Source organism: Oncorhynchus nerka, linkage group LG28 (assembly GCF_034236695.1).
Source record: "Oncorhynchus nerka isolate Pitt River linkage group LG28, Oner_Uvic_2.0, whole genome shotgun sequence".
Taxonomy (NCBI): Eukaryota; Metazoa; Chordata; class Actinopteri; order Salmoniformes; family Salmonidae; genus Oncorhynchus; species Oncorhynchus nerka.
The window spans coordinates 7,086,669-7,108,998 of NC_088423.1; positions in this window are offsets into that span (position 1 = coordinate 7,086,669).

The following is a 22,330-nucleotide window of genomic DNA, read 5'->3' on the forward strand; positions in this document are numbered from 1 at the left end:
GCATGAGGAGGTAGGCGAATAATTACAATTTAGCAGATTAACACTGGAGTGATAAATGATCAGATGGTCATGTGCAAGTAGAGATACTGGTGTGCAAAAGAGCAGAAAAGTAAATAAATAAAAACAGTATGGGGGTGAGGTAGGTAAATTGGGTGGGCTATTTACCGATGGACTATGTACAGCTGCAGCGATCGGTTAGCTGCTCAGATAGCAAATGTTTAAAGTTGGTGAGGGAGATAAAAGTCTCCAACTTCAACGATTTTTGCAATTCGTTCCAGTCACAGGCAGCAGAGAACTGGAAGGAAAGGCGGCCAAATGAGGTGTTGGCTTTAGAGATGATCAGTGAGATACACCTGCTGGAGCGCGTGCTACGGGTGGGTGTTGCCATCGTGACCAGTGAACTGAGATAAGGTGGAGCTTTACCTAGCATGGACTTGTAGATGACCTAGAGCCAGTGGGTCTGGCGACAAATATGTAGCTAGGGCCAGCCGACTAGAGCATATGGGTTGCAGTGGTGGGTGGTATAAGGTGCTTTAGTCAGGTCTGGAATGAACCAGGGGCTATATCTGTTCTTAGTTCTGTATTTTTTGAACGGAGCATGCTTATCTAAGATGGTGAGGAAGTTAATTTTAAAGAATGACCAGGCATCCTCAACTGACGGGATGAGGTCAATATCCTTCCAGGATACCCGGGCCAGGTTGATTTGAAAGGCCTGCTCGCAGAAGTGTTTTAGGGAGCGTTTGACAGTGATGAGGGGTGGTCGTTTGACTGCGGACCCGTAGCGGATACAGGCAATGAGGCAGTGATCGCTGAGATCCTGATTGAAGACAGCGGAGGTGTATTTGGAGGGCCAGTTAGTCAGGATAATGTCTATGAGGGTGCCCATGTTTACAGATTTAGGGTTGTACCTGGTGGGTTCCTTGATGATTTGTGTGAGATTGAGGGCATCTATCTTAGATTGTAGGACTGCCGGGGTGTTAAGCATATACCAGTTTAGGTCACCTAACAGAACAAACTCTGAAGCTAGATGGGGGGCGATCAATTCACAAATGGTGTCCAGGGCACAGCTGGGAGCTGAGGGGGGGGGGGGGGGGTAGCAGGCGGCAACAGTGAGAGACTTATTTCTGAGATTAATTTTTAAAATTAGAAGTTCGAACTGTTTGGGTATGGACCTGGGAAGTATGACATTACTTTGCAGGCTATCTCTGCAGTAGACTGCAACTCCCCCTTTGGCAGTTCTATCTTGACGGAAAATGTTATAGTTGGGTATGGAAATCTCAGAATTTTTGGTGGCCTTCCTAAGCCAGAATTCAGACACAGCAAGGACATCAGGGTTGGCAGAGTGTGCTAAAGCAGTCAGTAAAACAAACTTAGGGAGGAGGCTTCTGATGTTGACATGCATGAAACCAAGGCTTTTTCGATCACAGAAGTCAACAAATGAGGGTGCCTGGGGACATGCAGGGCCTGGGTTTACCTCCACATCACCCGCGGAACAGAGGAGGAGTAGGATGAGGGTGCGGCTAAAGGCTATCAAAACTGGTCGCCTAGAGTGTTGGGGACAAAGATTTCTGGGCGTGGTAGAATATATTCAGGGCATAATGCGCAGACAGGGGTATGGTGGGGTGCAGGTACAGCGGAGGTAAGCTCGGGCACTGGGTGATGATAAGAGAGGTTGTATCTCTGGACATGCTGGTTGTAATGGGTGAGATCACCGCATGTGTGGGAGGTGGGACAAAGGAGGTATCAGAGGTATGAAGAGTGGAACTAGGGGCTCCATTGTAAACTAAAACAATGATAACTAACCTGAACAACAGTATACAAGGCATATTGACATTTGAGAGAGACATATAGCGAGGCATAAAGTAATCCCAGGTGTTGATTGGGAGAGCTAGCTAAAACAACAGGTGAGACAACAACAGCTAATCATCTAACACAAAAACAGCAGGTAAAATGGCGATGACTAGGCAGAGAGGGTCGGATTAACTACACACAGAGCCTGAGTTCGCGGCTGGGGCCGACAGATAAAATAAATAAACAGAATGGAGTACCGTGATTAATGGACAGTCCAGCAGGCATCAGCTATGTAGCCAAGTGATCATAGTGTCCAGGGGGCAGCAGTAGATGGAACAGGTAAGCCGCCACTATGCTAGCACGCGGGCGACACGGCGTTTAAAGTTAGTAGCCCTAGTCTAGTAGGAGCGTCTGCTCCGATGGAGGCCGGATGAAGGCACAGCGGATGGAGTATTCGTCGGCAGACCAGTCGTGGTGGTGAGGCGAGGCGCCGTGTCAACAGAGAATCCAAGCCAGATGGCGAAAGAGGTATTGTGGAATTTAGTTTGCTAGCCGGGAGATGTGCCTGGCTCATGGCTAACTGGTGCTAGCTTCGTGGCAGTGGCGTTAGCCACTATATCCAATCGGTAGCAGCGGTGATCCGGTGCCAAGGTCCAGAGTTTACAGCAAGGATCCGGTGGAGTATTGGGCTCTAGCCTTGTATGAGTGGGGTTCGGGTGAACAGCTGAGTAGGCCGGGAGGTGGGCCTCAGGGATAGCTTCGGTACTGGGTGCCACAGTGAGTGCAAGCTAGCTGTGAGCTAGCTAGCTGCAAGCTGTGAGCTAGCTATCTGCAAGCTAGATGTGAAGATCAGAAGTAGTGGTCCAGGGATTACGGCAGGAATCCGGCGTTGTTGTGGAGAGACAGTCCGATACTGGTAGACTAGCGAGTATTATCCAGGCTAAAAACAGGGCTGGTATCTGTGCAGAAGGTAAAAGCCGCTAGCAGTGGCTAACAATTGCTAAATAGCTTGTAGCTAATTAGCTGGTTAGCTTCTGGAGATTCTTGAATGTGTTCTAAAATTGAAAATAATAGCGATTCCGTATCACATTGGGTGAGGCAGGTTACCGGAAGGTATAATCAAATTAAAAATCGAAAAAAGAGATTGAAAATAAATTGAAATATATACAAAAAAATACAAAAAATACAAAAGTACACAAGAGGACAAACACACGTCTTCACTGCTACGCCATCTTGGTATGTTTCTTGAGTTGAAATAAAATATCCCAGATATTTTCCATGTGCACAAAAAGCTTATTTCTCTCAAATTCTGTGCACATTTTTTTTCACATCCCTGTTAGTGAGTGTTTCTCGCAGTTTTGTCACACAACCCAATGCCACAGATGTCCCAAATTTTGAGGGAGCATGCAATTGGCATACTGACTGCAGGAATGCCCACCAGTGCTTTTGCCAGATTATTTAATGTTCCTTTCTCTACCATAAGCCGCCTCCGACGTCGTTTTAGAAAATTTGGCAGTACGTCCAACCGGCCTCACAACCGCAGACCTGAACCTGAATTCATTTCAATTGACTGATTTCCTCATATTAACAGTAACTCAGTAAAAATCAATAAAATTGTTGCATGTTGCGTTTATCTTTTTGTTCAGTATAAAATCAAAAAAAGGAAATAACAATAACTACAGTTTACAGTACATGTATATTTTGTATTTGTAAAGTTATTTTTGGATGATAATTAAGTTGAGTGTTTAAACTTGTTTTAATTGTTAAATTAAAACTCTTATTCAAGATGAGCTGTGATTAATCAACATTGACACTAGTTCATCTTGAATAAGAGTTTTAATTTAACAATTAAAACAAGTTTAAACACTTCACTTCAAAGAATCAACACTTCAAAGTGTACAAGCAAGCTAACTCATATGAAAACTGTTAGAAATCTTAGTAACAAGTAGGCCATTATTATTAAAGCATAATTTCAGGTGAACAAAAATGTTAATCTAAGGTTTGATCAATTGAATGCTGGGCTGGAACAGAGGCCTACACACCCAGCAGGGTTGGTCTGCTCCAGTTGTAATAGGTTAATACATGATGACTTTTAAACTATATTTTTGTTCACAACAAGTGCTAACATACAGTGGGGAGAACAAGTATTTGATACACTGCCGATTTTGCAGGTTTTCCTACTTACAAAGCATGTAGAGGTCTGTAATTTTTATCATAGGTACACTTCAACTGTGAGAGACGGATTCTAAAACAAAAAGGGCTTCTTAAAGAAAAACTAACAGGTCTGTGAGAGCCGGAATTCTTACTGGTTGGTAGGTGATCAAATACTTATGTCATGCAATAAAATGCAAATGAATTACTTAAAAATCATACAATGTGATTTTCTGGATTTTTGTTTTAGATTCCGTCTCTCACAGTTGAAGTGTACCTATGATAAAAAATTACAGACCTCTACATGCTTTGTAAGTAGGAAAACCTGCAAAATCGACAGTGTATCAAATACTTGTTCTCCCCACTGTATGAGATGAGTAATGTAGGGTATGTAAACATATAAGTGCCATTGTCTAAAGTGGCTAGTGATACATTTATTACATCAATTTCTCTATTATTAAAGTGGCTAGAGTTGAGTCAGTATGTTGGCAGCAGCCACTCAATGTTAGTGATGGCTGTTTAACAGTCTGATGGCCTTGAGATAGAAGCTGTTTTTCAGTCTCTCGCTACCTCACAAAGTACCTCACAACTACTAAATAAGGAATAAATGCCGGATGTCTGTTTGCTTTTGTTTTACAATTTAAGCAAGCACTACCTGTTTTCTCTAAATGGGATGGCCTAACTGTGCATCAGGAGAAGAGGCCCCTAGAATAGCTTCCAGTAAGAGGAGCCAATTCCACTGCCTTTAATTCCTACCAGTGAAAAATAATAGATAAATAATAGATAAATAGATAAAGTAATCCCTCTCACCCCCCCTTAAAAGATTTAGATGCACTACTGTTCCACTGGATGTCATAAGGTGAATGCACCAATTTGTAAGTCGCTCTGGATAAGAGCGTCTGCTAAATGACTTAAATGTAAAAATGTAAATGTAAAAAGTAAATCAGATATTCCCATTGTTCTAGCTCTGAGAATCAATGTGAAGTGGGCCGCTACGAAAGCTTGGCTCTCAGGGGAAGCAGGAGTAGAAAGGACGGCCGCCGTGAAACCGTGGTGGGACAGAACAGCTGGGGACGCTCCAAAATGGCTCCAAGGCAACCGGGTCAAAGGTTGTCAGGATTCTTCAACAAAAGTATTCTTCTTAACTTAACAATCTTTGATTATTCTTGAAAACTTCTGAATCACCATCATTTTCACACAAGGATATTCATAATATAGAACAGAATGGGATATTATATACTTATTATATACTCATAAAACTAATCATAGCACATCTTATATAGAATCATTGGTATTTTTATGATAATGCAAAAGGTAGTACGTTTTGATCAACTGCAAAGTCTCCTTTGACTCTGAAGGTCATTGGGGTTAATTCATTTATACTTTGTCACAGGTATGGACAAATTGCCATAAATGGTAATTACTACAAAGTTGAAGTGTGGAGTGAGGAAGTATGGTAAAGGTCAGCTTTTCATCTGTTCCAGGCCCTGTGCTCAAGCCACGAGCATTAGTGAGGTCGGGCACTGATGTTGGGCGATTAGGCCTGGCTCGATTAGGCCTGGTTGCCACAAAGTTGGAAGCAGGATTGTCTAGAATGTCATTTTATGCTGTAGTGTAAAAAATCCCTTCACTGGAACTAAGGGCCCTTTCCCAAACCATGATAAACAGCCTCAGACCATTATTCCTCCTCCACCAAACTTTACAGTTGGCACTATGCATTCGGGCAGGTAGCATTCTCCTGGCAAACCAAGATTTGTCTGACAGCCAGATGGCGAAGCATGATTCATCACTCCAGAGAATGCGTTTCGATTGCTCCAGAGTCCCATGGCGGTGAGCTTTACACCACTCCAGCTTGGCATTGCACATGGTGATTTTAGGCTGTGTGCGGCTGCTCGGCCATGGAAACCCATTTCATGAAGCTCCTGACGAACAGTTCTTGTGCTGACGTTGATTCCAGAAGCAGCACTTACAGTTGGCCGGGGCAGCTACTGCAGGGCAGAAATGTGGCGAACTGACTTGTTGGAAAGGTGGCATTCTATGACGGTGCCATGTTGAAAGTCACTGAGCTCTTCAGTACGTGCCATTCTACTGCCAATATTTTGTCTATGGAGAATGCATGGCTGTGTGCTCGATTTTATACACCTGTCTGCAAAGGGCGTGGCTTAAAAATCTGAATCCACTCATTTGAAGGGGTGTCCACATGCTTTTGCATGTATAGCATATAGTATTCAGTATATGCATATGACAGTGCAGTAGCAATGAGTATATGCATATGACAGTGCAGTAGCAATGAGTATATACATATGACAGTGTAGTAGCATTGAGTATATGCATATGACAGTGCAGTAGCATTGAGTATATGCATATGACAGTGCAGTAGCATTGAGTATATGCATATGACAGTGCAGTAGCAATGAGTATATACACATATGACAGTGCAGTAAAATGTTATTTTTTATTTGTTTTATTTTACCTTTATTTAACTAGGCAAGTCAGTTAAGAACAAATTCTTATTTTCAATGGCGGCCTAGGAACAGTGGGTTAACTGCCTGTTCAGGGGCAGAACGACAGATTTGTACCTTGTCAGCTCGGGGGTTTGAACTTGCAACCTTCCAGTTACTAGTCCAACGCGCTAACCACTAGGCTACCCTGCCGCCCCATTGAGTATATACATATGACAGTGCAGTAGCATTGAGTATATACATATGATAGTGCAGTAGGGGTTACAGTGCCTTGCGAAAGTACATTTTACATTTACATTTAAGTCATTTAGCAGACGCTCTTATCCAGAGCGACTTACAAATTGGTGCGTTCACCTTATGACATCCAGTGGAACAGCCACTTTACAATAGTGCATCTAAATCTTTTAAGGGGGGTGAGAAGGATTACTTTATCCTATCCTAGGTATTCCTTAAAGAGGTGGGGTTTCAGGTGTCTCCGGAAGGTGGTGATTGACTCCGCTGTCCTGGCGTCGTGAGGGAGTTTGTTCCACCATTGGGGGGCCAGAGCAGCGAACAGTTTTGACTGGGCTGAGCGGGAACTGAACTTCCTCAGTGGTAGGGAGGCGAGCAGGCCAGAGGTGGATGAACGCAGTGCCCTTGTTTGGGTGTAGGGCCTGATCAGAGCCTGGAGGTACTGAGGTGCCATTCCCCTCACAGCTCCGTAGGCAAGCACCATGGTCTTGTAGCGGATGCGAGCTTCAACTGGAAGCCAGTGGAGGGAGCGGAGGAGCGGGGTGACGTGAGAGAACTTGGGAAGGTTGAACACCAGACGGGCTGCGGCGTTCTGGATGAGTTGTAGGGGTTTAATGGCACAGGCAGGGAGCCCAGCCAACAGCGAGTTGCAGTAATCCAGACGGGAGATGACAAGTGCCTGGATTAGGACCTGCGCCGCTTCCTGTGTGAGGCAGGGTCGTACTCTGCGGATGTTGTAGAGCATGAACCTACAGGAACGGGCCACTGCCTTGATGTTAGCTGAGAACGACAGGGTGTTGTCCAGGATCACGCCAAGGTTCTTAGCGCTCTGGGAGGAGGACACAATGGAGTTGTCAACCGTGATGGCGAGATCATGGAACGGGCAGTCCTTCCCGGGAGGAAGAGCAGCTCCGTCTTGCCGAGGTTCAGCTTGAGGTGGTGATCCGTCATCCACACTGATATGTCTGCCAGACATGCAGAGATGCGATTCGCCACCTGGTCATCAGAAGGGGGAAAGGAGAAGATTAATTGTGTGTCGTCTGCATAGCAATGATAGGAGAGACCATGTGAGGTTATGACAGAGCCAAGTGACTTGGTGTATAGCGAGAATAGGAGAGGGCCTAGAACAGAGCCCTGGGGACGCCAGTGGTGAGAGCGCGTGGTGAGGAGACAGATTCTCGCCACGCCACCTGGTAGGAGCGACCTGTCAGGTAGGACGCAATCAAGCGTGGGCCGCGCCGGAGATGCCCAACTCGGAGAGGGTGGAGAGGAGGATCTGATGGTTCACAGTATCGAAGGCAGCCGATAGGTCTAGAAGGATGAGAGCAGAGGAGAGAGAGTTAGCTTTAGCAGTGCGGAGCGCCTCCGTGATACAGAGAAGAGCAGTCTCAGTTGAATGACTAGTCTTGAAACCTGACTGATTTGGATCAAGAAGGTCATTCTGAGAGAGATAGCGGGAGAGCTGGCCAAGGACGGCACGTTCAAGAGTTTTGGAGAGAAAAGAAAGAAGGGATACTGGTCTGTAGTTGTTGACATCGGAGGGATCGAGTGTAGGTTTTTCAGAAGGGGTGCAACTCTCGCTCTCTTGAAGACGGAAGGGACGTAGCCAGCGGTCAGGGATGAGTTGATGAGCGAGGTGAGGTAAGGGAGAAGGTCTCCGGAAATGGTCTGGAGAAGAGAGGAGGGGATAGGGTCAAGCGGGCAGGTTGTTGGGCGGCCGGCCGTCACAAGACGCGAGATTTCATCTGGAGAGAGAGGGGAGAACGAGGTCAGAGCACAGGGTAGGGCAGTGTGAGCAGAACCAGCGGTGTCGTTTGACTTAGCAAACGAGGATCGGATGTCGTCGACCTTCTTTTCAAAATGGTTGACGAAGTCATCTGCAGAGAGGGAGGAGGGGGGGGGGGAGGAGGATTCAGGAGGGAGGAGAAGGTGGCAAAGAGCTTCCTAGGGTTAGAGGCAGATGCTTGGAATTTAGAGTGGAAGAAAGTGGCTTTAGCAGCAGAGACAGAAGAGGAAAATGTAGAGAGGAGGGAGTGAAAGGATGCCAGGTCCGCAGGGAGGCGAGTTTTCCTCCATTTCTGCTCGGCTGCCCGGAGCCTTGTTCTGTGAGCTCGCAATGAGTCGTCGAGCCACGGAGCGGGAGGGGAGGACCGAGCCGGCCTGGAGGATAGGGGACATAGAGAGTCAAAGGATGCAGAAAGGGAGGAGAGGAGGGTTGAGGAGGCAGAATCAGGAGATAGGTTGGAGAAGGTTTGAGCAGAGGGAAGAGATGATAGGATGGAAGAGGAGAGAGTAGCGGGGGAGAGAGAGCGAAGGTTGGGACGGCGCGATACCATCCGAGTAGGGGCAGTGTGGGAAGTGTTGGATGAGAGCGAGAGGGAAAAGGATACAAGGTAGTGGTCGGAGACTTGGAGGGGAGTTGCAATGAGGTTAGTGGAAGAACAGCATCTAGTAAAGATGAGGTCGAGCGTATTGCCTGCCTTGTGAATAGGGGGGGAAGGTGAGAGGGTGAGGTCAAAAGAGGAGAGCAGTGGAAAGAAGGAGGCAGAGAGGAATGAGTCAAAGGTAGACGTGGGGTTGTTAAAGTCGCCCAGCACTGTGAGAGGTGAGCCGTCCTCAGGAAAGGAGCTTATCAAGGCATCAAGCTCATTGATGAACTCTCCGAGGGAACCTGGAGGGCGATAAATGATAAGGATGTTAAGCTTGAAAGGGCTGGTAACTGTGACAGCATGGAATTCAAAGGAGGCGATAGACAGATGGGTAAGGGGAGAAAGAGAGAATGACCACTTGGGAGAGATGAGGATCCCGGTGCCACCACCCCGCTGACCAGAAGCTCTCGGGGTGTGTGAGAACACGTGGGCGGACGAAGAGAGAGCAGTAGGAGTAGCAGTGTTATCTGTGGTGATCCATGTTTCCGTCAGTGCCAAGAAGTCGAGGGACTGGAGGGAGGCATAGGCTGAGATGAACTCTGCCTTGTTGGCCGCAGATCGGCAGTTCCAGAGGCTACCGGAGACCTGGAACTCCACGTGGGTCGTGCGCGCTGGGACCACCAGATTATTCGGCCCCCTTGTATTCGGCCCCCAAAGTATTCGGCCCCCTTGAACTTTGCGACCTTTTGCCACATTTCAGGCTTCAAACATAAAGATATAAAACTGTATTTTTTTGTGAAGAATCAACAACAAGTGGGACACAATCATGAAGTGGAACGACATTTATTGGATATTTCAAACTTTTTTAACAAATCAAAAACTGAAAAATTGGGCGTGCAAAATTATTCAGCCCCCTTAAGTTAATACTTTGTAGCGCCACCTTTTGCTGCGATTACAGCTGTAAGTCGCTTGGGGTATGTCTCTATCAGTTTTGCACATCGAGAGACTGACATTTTTTCCCATTCCTCCTTGCAAAACAGCTCGAGCTCAGTGAGGTTGGATGGAGAGCATTTGTGAACAGCAGTTTTCAGTTCTTTCCACAGATTCTCGATTGGATTCAGGTCTGGACTTTGACTTGGCCATTCTAACACCTGGATATGTTTATTTTTGAACCATTCCATTGTAGATTTTGCTTTATGTTTTGGATCATTGTCTTGTTGGAAGACAAATCTCCGTCCCAGTCTCAGGTCTTTTGCAGACTCCATCAGGTTTTCTTCCAGAATGGTCCTGTATTTGGCTCCATCCATCTTCCCATCAATTTTAACCATCTTCCCTGTCCCTGCTGAAGAAAAGCAGGCCCAAACCATGATGCTGCCACCACCATGTTTGACAGTGGGGATGGTGTGTTCAGTGTGATGAGCTGTGTTGCTTTTACGCCAAACATAACGTTTTGCATTGTTGCCAAAAAGTTCAATTTTGGTTTCATCTGACCAGAGCACCTTCTTCCACATGTTTGGTGTGTCTCCCAGGTGGCTTGTGGCAAACTTTAAACGACACTTTTTTATGGATATCTTTAAGAAATGGCTTTCTTCTTGCCACTCTTCCATAAAGGCCAGATTTGTACAATATACGACTGATTGTTGTCCTATGGACAGAGTCTCTCACCTCAGCTGTAGATCTCTGCAGTTCATCCAGAGTGATCATGGGCCTCTTGGCTGCATCTCTCAGTCTTCTCCTTGTATGAGCTGAAAGTTTAGAGGGACGGCCAGGTCTTGGTAGATTTGCAGTGGTCTGATACTCCTTCCATTTCAATAATATCGCTTGCACAGTGCTCCTTGGGATGTTTAAAGCTTGGGAAATCTTTTTGTATCCAAATCCGGCTTTAAACTTCTTCACAACAGTATCTCGGACCTGCCTGGTGTGTTCCTTGTTCTTCATGATGCTCTCTGCGCTTTTAACGGACCTCTGAGACTATCACAGTGCAGGTGCATTTATACGGAGACTTGATTACACACAGGTGGATTGTATTTATCATCATTAGTCATTTAGGTCAACATTGGATCATTCAGAGATCTTCACTGAACTTCTGGAGAGAGTTTGCTGCACTGAAAGTAATGGGGCTGAATAATTTTGCACGCCCAATTTTTCAGTTTTTGATTTGTTAAAAAAGTTTGAAATATCCAATAAATGTCGTTCCACTTCATGATTGTGTCCCACTTGTTGTTGATTCTTCACAAAAAAATACAGTTTTATATCTTTATGTTTGAAGCCTGAAATGTGGCAAAAGGTCGCAAAGTTCAAGGGGGCCGAATACTTTCGCAAGGCACTGTACATACATTCATATTGCTAATGTATATTATCACAAAGTTTCTTCTCTATCTTCATAAGTGGGACGATTTATTGTAAATATGAACTACAAATTCAATGTCAGTTTCTTGCCAGGCACAGAGCTGTCAGTTACAGTGCTGAGCCAGGTCTGTATGTCAGGTACAGTGCTGAGCCAGGTCTGTATGTCAGGTACAGAGCTGAGCCAGGTCTGTATGTCAGGTACAGTGCTGAGCCAGGTCTGTATGTCAGGTACAGTGCTGAGCCAGGTCTGTATGTCAGGTACAGAGCTGAGCCAGGTCTGAATGTCAGGTACAGTGCTGAGCCAGGTCTGTAAGTTAGGTACAGTGCTGAGCCAGGTCTGTATGTCAGGTACAGTGCTGAGCCAGGTCTGTATGTCAGGTACAGTGCTGAGCCAGGTCTGTATGTCAGGTACAGTGCTGAGCCAGGTCTGTATGTCAGGTACAGTGCTGAGCCAGGTCTGTAAGTTAGGTACAGTGCTGAGCCAGGTCTGTATGTCAGGTACAGTGCTGAGCCAGGTCTGTATGTCAGGTACAGTGCTGAGCCAGGTCTGTATGTCAGGTACAGTGCTGAGCCAGGTCTGTATGTCAGGTACAGTGCTGAGCCAGGTCTGTATGTCAGGCACAGAGCTGAGCCAGGTCTGTATGTCAGGTACAGTGCTGAGTCAGGTCTGTATGTCAGGTACAGTGCTGAGCCAGGTCTGTATGTCAGGTACAGTGCTGAGCCAGGCACAGAGCTGTCAGGTACAGTGCTGAGCCAGGTCTGTATGTCAGGCACAGAGCTGAGCCAGGTCTGTATGTCAGGTACAGTGCTGAGCAAGGTCTGTATGTCAGGTACAGAGCTGAGCCAGGTCCGTATGTCAGGTACAGAGCTGAGCCAGGTCTGTATGTCAGGTACAGTGCTGAGCCAGGTCTGTATGTCAGGTACAGTGCTGAGCCAGGTCTGTATGTCAGGTACAGTGCTGAGCCAGGTCTGTATGTCAGGTACAGTGCTGAGCCAGGTCTGTATGTCAGGTACAGAGCTGAGCCAGGTCTGTATGTCAGGTACAGTGCTGAGCCAGGTCTGTATGTCAGGTACAGTGCTGAGGCAGGTCTGTATGTCAGGTACTGTGCTGAGCCAGGCACAGAGCTGTCAGGTACAGTGCTGAGCCAGGTCTGTATGTCAGGTACAGAGCTGAGCCAGGTCTGTATGTCAGGTACAGTGCTGAGCCAGGTCTGTATGTCAGGTACAGTGCTGAGCCAGGTCTGTATGTCAGGTACAGTGCTGAGCCAGGTCTGTATGTCAGGCACAGAGCTGAGCCAGGTCTGTATGTCAGGTACAGTGCTGAGCAAGGTCTGTATGTCAGGTACAGAGCTGAGCCAGGACTGAATGTCAGGTACAGTGCTGAGCCAGGTCTGTATGTTAGGTACAGTGCTGAGCCAGGTCTGTATGTCAGGTACAGTGCTGAGCCAGGTCTGTATGTCAGGTACAGTGCTGCGCCAGGTCTGTATGTCAGGTACAGTGCTGAGCCAGGTCTGTATGTCAGGTACAGAGCTGAGCCAGGTCTGTATGTCAGGTACAGTGCTGAGCCAGGTCTGTATGTCAGGTACAGTGCTGAGGCAGGTCTGTATGTCAGGTACTGTGCTGAGCCAGGCACAGAGCTGTCAGGTACAGTGCTGAGCAAGGTCTGTATGTCAGGTACAGTGCTGAGCCAGGTCTGTATGTTAGGTACAGTGCTGAGCCAGGTCTGTATGTCAGACACAGTGCTGAGCCAGGTCTGTATGTCAGGTACAGTGCTGAGCCAGGTCTGTATGTCAGACACAGTGCTGAGCCAGGTCTGTATGTTAGGTACAGTGCTGAGCCAGGTCTGTATGTCAGACATAGTGCTGAGCCAGGTCTGTATGTCAGGTACAGTGCTGAGCCAGGTCTGTAGCCGTCTTTGTTTCAAAGATAATTGTGTAGTCTAGAGCGATTTTCTAGGTTAGCTAGCCAGCTATTGTCGTTCTCCTAACGCAACGTAACGTAACCAACACTGCTAGCTAGCCAGCTAGTTCCCGATAAGCAGCATTGTAGAAACTTCACACTCAACGGTACGACTTGATTAGGGTAGTGTCAACAACGCAGCTAGCCTACCCCAGCAGTACTCTATCATTTTAATCATTTTAGTCAATTAGATTCTTGCTACGTAAGCTTAACTTTCTGAACATTCGAGACGTGTAGTCCACTTGTCATTCCAATCTCCTCTGCATTAGCGTAGCCTCTTCTCTAGCCTGTCAACTATGTGTCTGTCTATCCCTGTTCTCTCCTCTCTGCACAGACCATACAAACGCTCCACACCGCATGGCCGCAGCCACCCTAATCTGGTGGTCCCAGCGCGCACGACCCACGTGGAGTTCCAGGTCTCCGGTAGCCTCTGGAACTGCCGATCTGCGGCCAACAAGGCAGAGTTCATCTCAGCCTATGCCTCCCTCCAGTCCCTCGACTTCTTGGCTCTGACGGAAACATGGATCACCACAGACAACACCGCTACTCCTACTGCTCTCTCTTCGTCCGCCCACGTGCTCTCGCACACCCCGAGAGCTTCTGGTCAGCGGGGTGGTGGCACCGGGATCCTCATCTCTCCCAAGTGGTCATTCTCTCTTTCTCCCCTTACCCATCTGTCTATCGCCTCCTTTGAATTCCATGCTGTCACAGTTACCAGCCCTTTCAAGCTTAACATCCTTATCATTTATCGCCCTCCAGGTTCCCTCGGAGAGTTCATCAATGAGCTTGATGCCTTGATAAGCTCCTTTCCTGAGGACGGCTCACCTCTCACAGTTCTGGGCGACTTTAACCTCCCCACGTCTACCTTTGACTCATTCCTCTCTGCCTCCTTCTTTCCACTCCTCTCCTCTTTTGACCTCACCCTCTCACCTTCCCCCCTACTCACAAGGCAGGCAATACGCTCGACCTCATCTTTACTAGATGCTGTTCCTCCACTAACCTCATTGCAACTCCCCTCCAAGTCTCCGACCACTACCTTGTATCCTTTTCCCTCTCGCTCTCATCCAACACTTCCCACACTGCCCCTACTCGGATGGTATCGCGCCGTCCCAACCTTCGCTCTCTCTCCCCCGCTACTCTCTCCTCTTCCATCCTATCATCTCTTCCCTCTGCTCAAACCTTCTCCAACCTATCTCCTGATTCTGCCTCCTCAACCCTCCTCTCCTCCCTTTCTGCATCCTTTGACTCTCTATGTCCCCTATCCTCCAGGCCGGCTCGGTCCTCCCCTCCCGCTCCGTGGCTCGACGACTCATTGCGAGCTCACAGAACAGGGCTCCGGGCAGCCGAGCGGAAATGGAGGAAAACTCGCCTCCCTGCGGACCTGGCATCCTTTCACTCCCTCCTCTCTACATTTTCCTCCTCTGTCTCTGCTGCTAAAGCCACTTTCTACCACTCTAAATTCCAAGCATCTGCCTCTAACCCTAGGAAGCTCTTTGCCACCTTCTCCTCCCTCTTGAATCCTCCTCCACCCCCTCCTCCCTCTCTGCAGATGACTTCGTCAACCATTTTGAAAAGAAGGTCGACGACATCCGATCCTCGTTTGCTAAGTCAAACGACACCGCTGGTTCTGCTCACACTGCCCTACCCTGTGCTCTGACCTCTTTCTCCCCTCTCTCTCCAGATGACATCTCGCGTCTTGTGACGGCCGGCCGCCCAACAACCTGCCCGCTTGACCCTATCCCCTCCTCTCTTCTCCAGACCATCTCCGGTGACCTTCTCCCTTACCTCACCTCGCTCATCAACTCATCCCTGACCGCTGGCTACGTCCCTCCCGTCTTCAAGAGAGCGAGAGTTGCACCCCTTCTGAAAAAACCTACACTCGATCCCTCCGATGTCAACAACTACAGACCAGTATCCCTTCTTTCTTTTCTCTCCAAAACTCTTGAACGTGCCGTCCTTGGCCAGCTCTCCCGCTATCTCTCTCAGAATGACCTTCTTGATCCAAATCAGTCAGGTTTCAAGACTAGTCATTCAACTGAGACTGCTCTTCTCTGTATCACGGAGCGCTCCGCACTGCTAAAGCTAACTCTCTCTCCTCTGCTCTCATCCTTCTAGACCTATCGGCTGCCTTCGATACTGTGAACCATCAGATCCTCCTCTCCACCCTCTCCGAGTTGGGCATCTCCGGCGCGGCCCACGCTTGGATTGCGTCCTACCTGACAGGTCGCTCCTACCAGGTGGCGTGGCGAGAATCCGTCTCCTCACCACGTGCTCTCACCACTGGTGTCCCCAGGGCTCTGTTCTAGGCCCTCTCCTATTCTCGCTATACACCAAGTCACTTGGCTCTGTCATAACCTCACATGGTCTCTCCTATCATTGCTATGCAGACGACACACAATTAATCTTCTCCTGTCCCCCTTCTGACGACCAGGTGGCGAATCGCATCTCTGCATGTCTGGCAGACATATCAGTGTGGATGACGGATCATCACCTCAAGCTGAACCTCGGCAAGACGGAGCTGCTCTTCCTCCCGGGGAAGGACTGCCCGTTCCATGATCTCGCCATCACGGTTGACAACTCCATTGTGTCCTCGTCCCAGAGCGCTAAGAACCTTGGCGTGATCCTGGACAACACCCTGTCGTTCTCAAATAACATCAAGGCGGTGGCCCGTTCCTGTAGGTTCATGCTCTACAACATCCGCAGAGTACGACCCTGCCTCACACAGGAAGCGGCGCAGGTCCTAATCCAGGCACTTGTCATCTCCCGTCTGGATTACTGCAACTCGCTGTTGGCTGGGCTCCCTGCCTGTGCCATTAAACCCCTACAACTCATCCAGAACGCCGCAGCCCGTCTGGTGTTCAACCTTCCCAAGTTCTCTCACGTCACCCCGCTCCTCCGCTCTCTCCACTGGCTTCCAGTTGAAGCTCGCATCCGCTACAAGACCATGGTGCTTGCCTACGGAGCTGTGAGGGGAACGGCACCTCACTACCTCCAGGCTCTGATCAGGCCCTACACCCAAACAAGGGCACTGCGTTCATCCACCTCTGGCCTGCTCGCCTCCCTACCACTGAGGAAGTACAGTTCCCGCTCAGCCCAGTCAAAACTGTTCGCTGCTCTGGCCCCCCAATGGTGGAACAAACTCCCTCACGACGCCAGGACAGCGGAGTCAATCACCACCTTCCGGAGACACCTGAAACCCCACCTCTTTAAGGAATACCTAGGATAGGATAAAGTAATCCTTCTCCCCCTCCCCCTTAAAGACCTAGATGCACTATTGTAAAGTGGCTGTTCCACTGGATGTCATAAGGTGAAAGCACCAATTTGTAAGTCGCTCTGGATAAGAGCGTCTGCTAAATGACTTAAATGTAAATGTAAATGTATGTCAGACACAGTGCTGAGCCAGGTCTGTATGTCAGGTACAGTGCTGAGCCAGGTCTGTATGTCAGACACAGTGCTGAGCCAGGTCTGTATGTCAGGTACAGTGCTGAGCCAGGTCTGTATGTCAGGTACAGTGCTGAGCCAGGTCTGTATGTCAGACACAGTGCTGAGCCAGGTCTGTATGTCATTATACCTTGCTACAGCTAACATGGAATCAAATCCAAATCTAATTTTATTGGTCAGATACATGTTTAGCAATGTTATTGCTGGTGTTGCGAAATGCTTGTGTTTCTAGCTCCAACAGTGCAGTAATATCTAACAATGAATATCTAACAGCTTCACAATACACACAATGCATTCGTCCTGATCCCTGTTCTACTTCAGTTCTTCCTCAGTCGCTGCTCACAGAGTAAGTCCTGTCTTAATATTCAACATGATGCATGTTGAATGAATATCAAATGCCTTAAATGTATATCTCTCTTACAGTTAGGTGAAAAAGTCTTGCTTCATGACACTGGTCTCCATTTCAGGCAAAGTATACTCCTCTAGATGTTGTAAACTGTACCACTCTCTCTGCCTTTGTCATCCTTACTGGCACCTACAGTCCCATACCTCTTTCACTTGACGGGGAGTTGAGTTGTAGCAGGGTGTTGCGTTCCCTCTTCACAGAGGCGTGCGTAACAGGGACTCCTCTAGATGTCTTTGCTCCACAGGAGGTGAAATTCCACTCCCTGGACTACAGAAGTGTCTTGTACTGGAAGCAACATGCCAACTCTACCAACGACCATCAATACTTTGTCCAATGGAAAGTGTGAGTACCGAAACGGGAGTCTGGCCTTAGTGTGTAGACTGGTTGTAGTTAGTGTTGACCCCAGGGAGTCAGGGGAGAAAGGCTGTTAAAAAAAGGCTGTCGGCCAGGACAAAATATGATAAACTGAGGGGAAAGTAGCTTTAGCTTTGGGACATTTGAAAGTTTCTCTCCTCTGTGTTATTTCCTCCTGCAGGGTAAAATGTAGCCCCATGATACTGTGACAACCTAACCGGTCCGGAAGTATACACTGAAATATCCACTATTATCTCAGGTACTGCACAGGGATGCACTTTAGGATCCCACACTAATTGCTTTGGTGCCAGATGTTGTACATAAAACCATGAGTAGACACCAATGACAGCACAGTATGAGATTAGGTGGGGAGACCCTCAACACAGAGACTGTCCCTCAACACAGAGACTGTCTGCAGATCAACAGCAGAGCTCCTTCCCCTGTATCTTGCAACACCACTCCAACTACACAAGCACTTAGTGTACAGGAAGTATAAAGGTCTAGATATATATATATATCTAATAGCCTAAAGGTCTTGTGTAGTTGGAGTGGTGTTGCACTCAACAAGCTACACAGGAAGATACACGGGAAGGAGTTCTGCTGTTGATCTGCAGGCTCTGTGTTGAGGGACAGAACAACCTACTGTCTCCCATAGAATTAAATAGAATACCAGTAAATTACAGTAATTTAATGAGATTCATGTGCAGTCTCCTGTGTTCTGATTACATTGATATGTAATCAAAGAATGTAATTCAAATTTATCAATCAATATTTTTCTTGCACTTGTCTTACTACCTTTCATAGCTGCTGTACTGAATTGTTTTTACTTGAAATGACTGATGGTTGTTTTACCTACCTTAGTTGACTGATATGTGGTTGTTTTACCTACCTTAGTTGACTGGTATGGGGTTGTTTTACCTACCTTAGTTGACTGATATGTGGTTGACTGATATGTGGTTGTTTTACCTACCTTAGTTGACTGACATGTGGTTGTTTTACCTAACTTAGTTGACTGATATGTGGTTGTCTTACCTACCTTAGTTGACTGATATGTGGTTGTTTTACCTACCTTAGTTGACTGATATGTGGTTGTTTTACCGACCTTAGTTAACTGATATGTGGTTGTTTTACCTACCTTAGTTGACTGATATGTGGTTGTTTTATCTACCTTAGTTGACTGATATGTGGTTGTTTTATCTACCTTAGTTGACTGATATGTGGTTGTTTTACCTACCTTAGTTGATATATATGTGGTTGTTTTACCTACCTTAGTTTACTGATATGTGGTTGTTTTATCTACCTTAGTTGATATATATGTGGTTGTTTTACCTACCTTAGTTGACTGATATGTGGTTGTTTTATCTACCTTAGTTGACTGATATGTGGTTGTTTTATCTACCTTAGTTGACTGACATGTGGTTGTTTTACCTAACTTAGTTGACTGATATGTGGTTGTCTTACCTACCTTAGTTGACTGATATGTGGTTGTTTTACCTACCTTAGTTGACTGATATGTGGTTGTTTTACCGACCTTAGTTAACTGATATGTGGTTGTTTTACCTACCTTAGTTGACTGATATGTGGTTGTTTTATCTACCTTAGTTGACTGATATGTGGTTGTTTTACCTACCTTAGTTGATATATATGTGGTTGTTTTACCTACCTTAGTTTACTGATATGTGGTTGTTTTATCTACCTTAGTTGATATATATGTTGTTGTTTTACCTACCTTAGTTGACTGATGTGTGGTTGTTTTACCCACCTTAGTTGACTGATATGTGGTTGTTTTACCTACCTTAGTTGACTGATATGTGGTTGTTTTACCTACCTTAGTTGACTGATATGTGGTTGTTTTATCTACCTTAGTTGATATATATGTGGTTGTTTTACCTACCTTAGTTGACTGATATGTGGTTGTTTTATCTACCTTAGTTGATATATATGTGGTTGTTTTACCTACCTTAGTTGACTGATATGTGGTTGTTTTACCAACCTTAGTTGATTGATGTGGTTGTTCTACCTACCTTAGTTGACTGATATGTGGTTGTTTTACCTACATTAGTTGACTGATATGTGGTTGTTTTACCTACCTTAGTTGATTGATGTGGTTGTTCTACCTACCTTAGTTGACTGATATGTGGTTGTTTTACCTACCTTAGTTGACTGATATGTGGTTGTTTTACCTACCTTAGTTGATTGATGTGGTTGTTCTACCTACCTTAGTTGACTGATATGTGGTTGTTTTACCTACCTTAGTTGACTGATATGTGGTTGTTTTACCTACCTTAGTTGATTGATGTGGTTGTTTTACCTACCTTAGTTGAATGCACTGACTAAGTCACTTTGGATAAGTGTCTGCTAAATGTTCAAAATGTAAAAAATAAAATGTAAATGACTAATTCTGTATTCAAATACTCATTTTGCATTGATCAACATATCCTTGAGGAGATCTTTATTTACACAAGGGACATGTGTCAAGAAAAACTATTCAAATCTACAATTCCTAAATTGAAACATTAGATCTTACAATAAATAATTTTGTGTAAGATGGAGAATTTGATCTCTTTACATTCTACCTCATACTGTATCTTAAACATCACTATACCATCTTAGAACAGAAGGTTCTGGATAGAACCAAAAGGGGTTCTATGCTTGCTTCATATGTCACCCCTAAAGGTTCTATATAGAACCCAAGAGTTCTATATGGTACCAGTTGTGGTTCAGTGAAGAACCCCTAGGGTTCTGACCAAAGAACCCTACAAGAGGGTTCTATATAGAACCTTTAGGGGTGCCACATATGAAGCAAGCATAGAACCCTTTATGGTTCTATCCAGAACCTTTTTTTCTAAGAGTGTAGATTTGGTTCCGTTTTCACCAACCTATATGGAGCATGACATGGGATAGACTTAAACAATATATTGAATGATTTAGTGTCACACATGCAACATCAGTAGCTTTAACCCCACACAATTTAGGGAAATTAAACTCTCAGACTTAGTTTTGAATTGATTTGTAACAGAATGCCAATGTTCTCAGACCATGGTTTTTTCTAACCATATAACCATAAAATAAAGGGAAAGGGGGATACCTAGTCAGTTGTACAACTGAATGCATTCAACTGAAATGTGTCTTCCGCATTTAACCCAACCCCTCTGAATCAGAGAGGTGCGGGGGGCTGCCATGTGTATTAGACATTTATAATATATGTTGTTGTTTTAAAAATCATACATTTTCTTTACTGATTTAACCTCGTCTAAGTAGGAGAAAAATCTATTAATCCCGAAGCCACTCATGAGGGGTAAACATGGTTTCTTAAAACACCATACAGGTGATTTATTCTGAGACCATAAACTAGAATACTTGTACATACACTAGGCCCCAAATAAAAGTATGTAGATGGGTACTATGTAACAAAAACTTTTTTTTAAAATAAAATACATTTGTCAATTTGACTTAAATAATTTCAAACCAAATGGCTGGTTAAAAATACAGTATAAAAAATCTGTCTCATGAACTTTGAGCTTTGGTGAAAGTTTTGGGAACAGGAGACATTACATTATTTTGTTCCTCAACAGAGACTGTCTGCAGATCAACAGCAGAGCTCCTTCCCATGTATCTTGCAGCTTGTTGAGTGCAACACCACTCCAACTACACAAGCGCAGTGCACAGGAAGTCTGAATGATTGTGCTTTGTCAATCGCCCTGCTAGCCTAGTCTCATACTATATATGCTGTAGCAAACCCTATCATAACCATGAGCCATTCTGTATAAGACTAAACTATTGGCTTACATGGTCCTCCAGAGGCTGGATATCATCATCACTTAGTCATCCTACTACAGGTTATTACGCTCAGAGAGGAGTCCGAAAAGTGGTCATGTCACCAGAGTTTCTTTGACCTTGTCCTCATAACATCTACACAGCACTATTACAGCTGTTGGACCATGCAGGTTATTGAGAAGACATGTCATACTGCATGTCTGCAAAATAATATTTGCCTCCCACAGTGAGACTACTTGCAGCATAATTAATTAATTGATTTGAGACCCAACATGAACTATTTCAGAGAATACTATTTCATTATAATTACTGCTTTGCAGACCATTTTCATTCCAAGATACTAAGACAACAAAAATAGGCATTTTGGTCTTGATTTCCAGGTATTGACACTACACAAGGTAAAGAGGGTATTGATTCACATTTGTTTGGTATGATCTTGAGTTGATTTACATTTCCAGAAAGAACGTGGAGGGTTTGAGGATTCACACTGGTTCAAAGACCTATCATTCTAATCAGACGGCCATTCTTGAAGTGGTTTAAGTATGCTGCGAGTATAACAGTAAGAAGGTTGAGGTCAACTGACGTATTTGTTAACATGGGGATACATGAAGATAAAACAACGCTGGGATTCTGTGGTGCGAACAAAAACACTGATAGACAGGTTTGATCAGTATGTACTGTATGTTGTCGTCTCAATCACTTGAACCAGTTTCCTCACACACAGAGCTAACACAATGCTAATAAAAAGGTTTGATCAGTATGTACTGTATGTTGTCGTCTCAATCACTTGAACCAGTTTCCTCACACACAGAGCTAACACAATGCTAATAAAAGGTGTGATCAGTATGTACTGTATGTTGTCGTCTCAATCACTTGAACCAGTTTCCTCACACACAGAGCTAACACAATGCTAATAAAAAGGTTTGATCAGTATGTACTGTATGTTGTCGTCTCAATCACTTGAACCAGTTTCCTCACACACAGAGCTAACACAATGCTAATAAAAAGGTTTGATCAGTATGTACTGTATGTTGTCGTCT